Raw genomic sequence first — 6996 nt, forward strand, 5'->3', positions numbered from 1 at the left:
CCGCCCCTCTCCTCGGGCCGGGGCACGGGCTTCTCGGCTTTCCTGGGATCTCAGAAGCCCCCCCGGGAAGTACCCGAGGGAATCCCATCTCTTCTGCTGCACCATTGTTTTCACGGTTGCAAGCATCTGTGTGAGACATCAGCCACTTGTGGAAAGTTTGTGAATTTTAAGCACTGGATTACAACATAAATTCTCTTCTGTCTGTGTAGCACAGATGCTCGTGTCAGCTTGATTCTGATTTTCCTAGCAACGGGGTAGATCGATTCAGCAGGTCAAGCAAAGAAAGAGGAAAAAACGACCCATTACTCCCACTGACACTCTTCCCCCATCTGTATTTGCATTGATTAAATCCACATGAGGTAAATCAAATTAATGTGCACCTTATTGTAAGTGGAGCATAGACACTACTTTTTTCTTCTTTTTTTTATTGTACCGATCCATTTCCACAGCCAGGCAGAAATGACTTGCAATAGCATAACTTGCAGACTGTCTAGAACACAGTTTCTGAATATAGGAAATAAATGGGAAATGCATTTCATGAATAATACCTAGGGCATTAGGGTAAAATTGCTATAATAAATGCCTTTTGTACCTGATTAAGTGCCAGAGGTTTGAACTTTGAAAGTTGTTGTGCATAGTGGGAGGCACTGCTATGTACAATCTTCCACATCTCTCTCCTTTTGCTTCAGAAAATGTTTGGCCTCCAGAGCTGTGCCATGCTGTGGTTACTTTCTCTGTAATGCCAAGTTCTATACAGCAGCAGTTGTGTCTGTAAGTACCGGAAGATTTTTCTCTGATTAAATAATTCTTGAGGGAGAAATTGCTTCCTGGAAACCAGAGCCTTAGCACAGAGAGGAGGCTCCTAAGGACCATCTGCCCTGCCTGTTGTTTGAACACTTCTGTGCAAGCACTGGTGCTTGCTTGTAGACAGAAAATTATGCTCAGGTTGTAAGTGCCTCTCACATTCCTGCCCAGCCTCCCACCACAAGGACAACACCAACATCACAACATGGCCGATGTTGGAAGACAATTTTTATTATACAGAATGTTTTTAACTGCTACAAGAAACTCCTCTTTCCATAGGAAAAATGAAGGCACGTGTCTAAGTGCCCATTTTGTGGAGCACCACTCACTGCAGCAGCAAGTTCAACTTCTGCTGACAGCAATGGGGTGTCTGCCACATCTGTCTGCCACATCTCGGGATGAGGCTGCTCGGTGGGGAGGGATTTACCCTCATGGGAGACTCCACAGGGAGCAGTGACTGTGTTTGGTGAGTAACTTTTACAGAGGTGCCTAAATGAAGACAGCAGATCTTGCAGGTCTCAAGTTTGAGCTGCACTTGGAATTCAGCACGTGCCCCTGACAGCTCTACTACTCCTCTTTTATCTGATATCTCTGTGTACCTCTAGATGCACAGAGCCATCTGCAGTGTCACCCCCTGGGACAAAAGTATAACTCCAGCATGCTGATGTTGTCCTGTATGCTTTCAAATATTTACTTCTTGAAAGAGTAAATATATTTATCGAAAGAGTTATGACAGATCTCTCTGGAGTTCGAGAATCCCACGGAGCTACCCAGTGCTCATGAAGGGTGCAGCTCCACAGCTCTCCATGATCCTGGCAACCAAAAGGCACAGTTACACAGAAACAGGGGCAGCAATCGAGCTCTGTGTGTGCTGCTGCCACAGGGGTTATTTCTACTCAGCTGGGTGACTTTGCATTGAAATGGAGTCACAGAACTTAAATGTGGCTGAGTGCAGGGAGTGGAAGGCTGAGCTCTGCTCCTGGACTGCTGGGGTTCTGCAATAATATGTTTGTCTCAGTTACACTAAGAGCAGCGATTCTGACCCTGTGTTTATTGGTAAGAACAATGGAGAGGGTTTTCTTCGTGATTCTTATGTTACTTAATAAAATGAAACTTGTTTCTAGTAAATCCGAGCCGATGTGGTGCAACCAGGACATGGGAGGAGGTGTGTTCACCAGCACTGACCTGCACTGCTCTGAAAAACAAAACCAAGATGATCAGTCCTCACTGCATCTCTCTTTTCTACTGTAGTTTTTTAAGCTGACACATGACAAGGGTCTGCTTCCAGCACTGGCCTGAGATGGATGGCCCCTGTCATGGGTGTGGCCCCCCATGTGCTGCCAGAGTAAGTGCCAGTGCACAGACCTTCTTGCCTAAAAGTCCATCAGTTGGTCTTTGCAAAACCCACTGCAGCTTTTGGTGTCTTACCTCATGACTTCTTTATAGCTGTTGGTGTCTTCATTTTTGTGTCACCTGGAACATCTGGTTCACAAAACCAACCAAAAAAAAAATTAGGAAGAGGTAGATTTATTCATATCCATTTTCTTTTGTGACAACGCTTTAACTTCAAGGCATGTCCACACCTGATTTAGTGGAACCATCAGGTTTTCTGTGAGTGAGGGAGAAGGAAACAGGAGACCTGTAAATCTGTTTCAGTGCTTATCTTATTCCATTCACTGTTATAAACTCCAGTGCTGAAATGCATGGACTCAAAAACAGGGTGGCAGGGAAGGAACACAGGTCCCTTCTGCTGGCCTAAAGCTCCTGATTCAGTGCTTGTTGGGAGAAAAGGGAAAATTTAGTCTGAATCATGTGCAGAAGCAGCCAATTTTAGAAGGGAAAAAAAAAAAGACAAGCTACCAAAAAAACCCCAATTAAATTCTGAAAAATGTGCTTTCTAAGGTGCTTAATGTGTCTGGTTGTTCTGCTTTTAAATCTCCATCTGAAGTCACTCAGGAAAGGCTCAGAAAAACACCTAAAAGTGCTGAACATCAGGATAAAGAAGGGCTGGCAGCCATCTTTCCTTTATGGGAAAAGAGAGGTTTGTAAATGAAACGCCAACACCGTGCGAGACCCAAATGCATCAGTGCAATAGGAACAGGGAGGCAGCGAGGCAGTGTGATATTCTGAGCCACTCGAAGGATGAGTCATCAGCAGGGTGGGCTCGCACAGCTCCAGCCAGAAACACAGCAGCAACACACCCAGTTTTATCCTGCCACCAGAGAAAAACCACTTGGCCTCAGCACAGCCTGCTTGAAATGCCAGGATAAGACCCCCGGTGAACCAGATGTCAGCAAGGCTTTTGCCTATACTTATCAACTGGAAACATACCCTAACAGCAGCTATCTCCTAAATCCATGCTATAACACACTCAATTAATGCAGTCAAGCCCGTTCATGATTAGCTCTAAGCTGCATTGTGTTTGGAATTGCTTCTGAAACTTATTGCCACAAACGGGCAAATTCTTTCTCCTCCTGCTGAGCTTTGGTATCAGCAGGTGGGAGCACACAGGCCTGTGAGAGCATTTGCAGGCAGCTGGAATATTTTCCAGCGCCTCTGTGTGCAAGGACAGAGGCTGCCATCTACCAACAGCCACGGGGTGATGCATCGTGTTGTCTAAGGAAAACTTTTTGCTTTGGTTTAGATAAAAATTGTTTATCCCTCTGTTGTTTCTTTCCATTTCCAAACCTGTTTTTCAGTTGTGTGTTTCCTCGAGGTAGGTCACAAATGATTGTTACAGCACTTGAGCACAGGGATAAAATAACCTTCTAGAAGATGAGTGGACTTTAATTTTTTAAACAAGCAGACAGATGCATCCCATACTCTGCACGGACTCTGCCATTCAGTGACCCATAGCAGCAGATCTGATTGGGGATTTGCTTACCCCTTTCATCAAGGTTGGAGATAAAGGAGCTACTTTTCCTCCAATATTTTGTTGTGTTAATGATGATCTTTCAAAGATCTCTTTAAAAATCTCTCACAAAACAATAATGGTAACAACACACAAGCATTCTCTAGTACTTTGTATCAACAGATCTTGAAGTTTTTCACAAGAAAGAGATAGTTAAATATTTCCAGATAGGAAAGGAGAAGCACAAGTATCCTAAACCAAAGATAGCATTTACATCTCCCATTCAGGTGCCTTATCCACCTTGTACATCAACTTCTCCCTAAAGCCTGCTGAAATCCCTGGAGAGTCCCTCCCCAGCTTCAGGTGTCTCCATTTGGATCAGGCTTAAAGACAGCAAAGGAGACAACCAACAAGATTTGGAAAAAGAGTGCATATGGCGTCACTCGGGAGATTTATTCTGAACTTCTGATGTCAAGAAGAACCAGGTTTAGCAGCTGCTCTAGCCCATGCCAGACCCAGAGCTGAGGGAAAAATATCAGCTTTCACCAGGTGCGCTTTGGCAGTGACAAGGTCCATCTTCAGACTGTAGAGATGCTCAGTAAAAAGCAAAGTGGAAAATCCCCCCTGTTAAATGGCAGTAGTTCAAGCTTTTGCACAGAGGCCTGAGAAGCTGAATTACACTGCCTTCATAACAAAGCATGAGCAATATTTCCCCACCTGCAAGCCAAGTGTTTAAACAAAGAGTTTTAAACAAATATAACTTTCCGGGGAGGGGGGAAGGACATCGGTTTAGAATACGTTAACTTAGAAGTTGTGAATAATCATGTGTGGATGAGACGGCCATCCTCAGGAAATCCGAGCAATAACCCTTTTCTTGCTGCCACAATGCAGCTCCCACAGCTGAGGGAAAGCAACCACTGAGGCCCAGCCACCCCTGGGCACACAGTTTGCTGCCCAGCCCCAGGGGACTCGTCTGGGTGAGCACGTCTGTCCATCGGAGCGATGTCCGGGTGTGCAGGGTTGAACACACACACGCCATCCTGCACTGCTCTTTAAGGAAATGGCCCAAGGAATGGCTGATGGTTTTGCTGCTCTCTACCTACAGTCACTGCTCCACAGGTGTCCCGACTCAGCTTCACTGCTCACTGCTCCACTTTCAGCCCTCAGCAGCGGCACAAAGACCTCCAACACCTCTATCGTGGTCATGACTTTCCGTAATTGCTCCTTTCCTCTCCAAATCCAAGGCTGCAGACTATGGCACAGCTCACCCACAGTCTACCTGACATACTTTCCAATGTACAAATAGTTTACTTGCTTCTACTTTTAGGTATTGAGTGGTTTTTAAGCAAGAATGCTCCCAAATTTTAGGCAACATATGTGCAATTAAACTGAGTAGCTTAACTAGCCAATGCTCCTTGTTCAGCCAGTGACCTTCCCAGCAGAGTCTCAGTCCAGCTGGCACTTTTCAGCAGCCCTGGTTTATCAGCAAGAGACAAAACTGAACTTCTCTCTCACAGACCTTCAGGTGTCTCTTAATGAAGCACTAATGAGAAGCAAGGGGTACAGAAGGTTCCTTAACTCAGAGCCTGGTAGTTCACTGACCCAGCACTGCACTTGTGCACACATGTTCAAATACACACTCAGAGCCTGACAGCAGGTGTTGAGCCTGAAGGGAACAGCCTCAAAATCAAAAGCAACTGTGATGTCTATTTGAATTCAAGGAAACCAATGGATGCAGGAAGCAGTTATACTACTACGCAGGTGGAGCCCACACTGGGGTATCCATATCCTGTGGTGTCCACATTTTCTTCCCTCTCATGTCACTCTGGCTATAAGAAGGGAAATTGGATTCAACTCAGTTTGACTATTTAGATGAAAGAACACAGAGAAAGAAGCTAAGAAAAGAAAAACGGACTTTCAGAAAGTGATTTTCAGTATTCTGGGCTGTGCACGTTGCTCGTGCTGCTCCAGAGCACATGGCCTAAAAAGGGAAGGCAGTTGGCACTTCTTCATGAAGATGATCTCTCTTGCTGCCACCATCAGGCATTCAACAAAAACAGCCTGAGAAAACCTCGTACTGCCCAAGTGACTCTGCTCAAGTAGCTCCTTTAGTAAGAGTTGTGGGGGCCTGGGTTTTGACAGCAGACTCTCTGAAAACCAGAGCTGCAAGGAAATGAAGTCTTACACATGTCAGGTGTGGTCCCTTCCACAAGCCATACACCTTCCCTGCACTGCTTTCCCTGGCAGGAGATGGGAAGCCTGCAATGGCCATTTGTGACTCTCTTACCTCTTGCAGAGGTAACACACACTCAGATTGCTCTTCCTAGGGATGGACCATTGTGGCTTCACAGGGATGGTCCCTGCAGCCAACTGAACTGGGACAATCCTCAAGGCAAACATAGACACACTTTCAGGTTAACACAGAGCTGCTGCTGATCACCAGCAGCAAGTGCCTGTGAGGGAAATGAGACAGTGACTTGGGTTTGCATCAGCTCACAGCCAAGAGAAGATGAGCAGGCACATGGCTGGCACACTGTAATTGTTCCATTATGATTAAACAACTAGGGGCTATGAAGATGGTGAAGGGCCTTGAGGGGAAGCCGTGTGAGGAGCGCCTGAGGTCACTTGGTTTGTTCAGCCTGGAGGAGACTGAGGGGAGACCTCACTCCAGTCTACAACTTCCTCGGGAGGGGAAGAGGAGAGGCAGCACCAACCTCTTCTCTCTGGTGACCAGCGACAGGACCTGAGGGAATGTCATGAGGCTGAGCCAGGGGAGGTTTAGGTTGGATATCAGGACCCAGGGAAGTGGTCACGGCACCAAGCCTGTCATAGTTAAAAGAGTGTTTGGACAATGTCTCAGGCACATTGTGGGATTGTTGGGGTGTCCCGTGAAGGGCCAGGAGTTGGACTTCCATGAGCCTTTGTGGGTCCTTTCCAACTCAGAATATTCTGTGATTCTGTAACTATAATCTGAATGAGTTCAGTGAAGTCTGAGCCAACTGCGTTTGTAAAGTCTGAATCTGGAAGGCTTCTAAGCACAAGCCAGCCTGCACCAGCACACACCAAACCCAGGTCCCAGAGCAAACACCACCACCAGCACCTGAGCACAGCCTGTGCAGCTGAGGGGCTCAGCCCGAGGACAGTACCAGGTACACTTGGAAATGGTGAGGGCACACCTTGAGTGCTGCGCCCAGTTCTGGGCCCCTCAGTGCAGGAAGGACATTGGGGGGCTGGAGCGAGTTCAGAGAAGGGCAATGGAGCAGGTGGAGGGTCTGGAGAACGTGTCCTGTGAGGAGCAGCTGAGGGAGCTGGGGGTGTTTAGTCTGGATGAAAGGAGGCTC

The sequence above is a fragment of the Manacus vitellinus genome, unplaced genomic scaffold (genome assembly GCF_001715985.3).
Source record: "Manacus vitellinus isolate BGI_N305 unplaced genomic scaffold, ASM171598v3 scaffold_40_pilon, whole genome shotgun sequence".
NCBI lineage: Eukaryota > Metazoa > Chordata > Aves > Passeriformes > Pipridae > Manacus > Manacus vitellinus.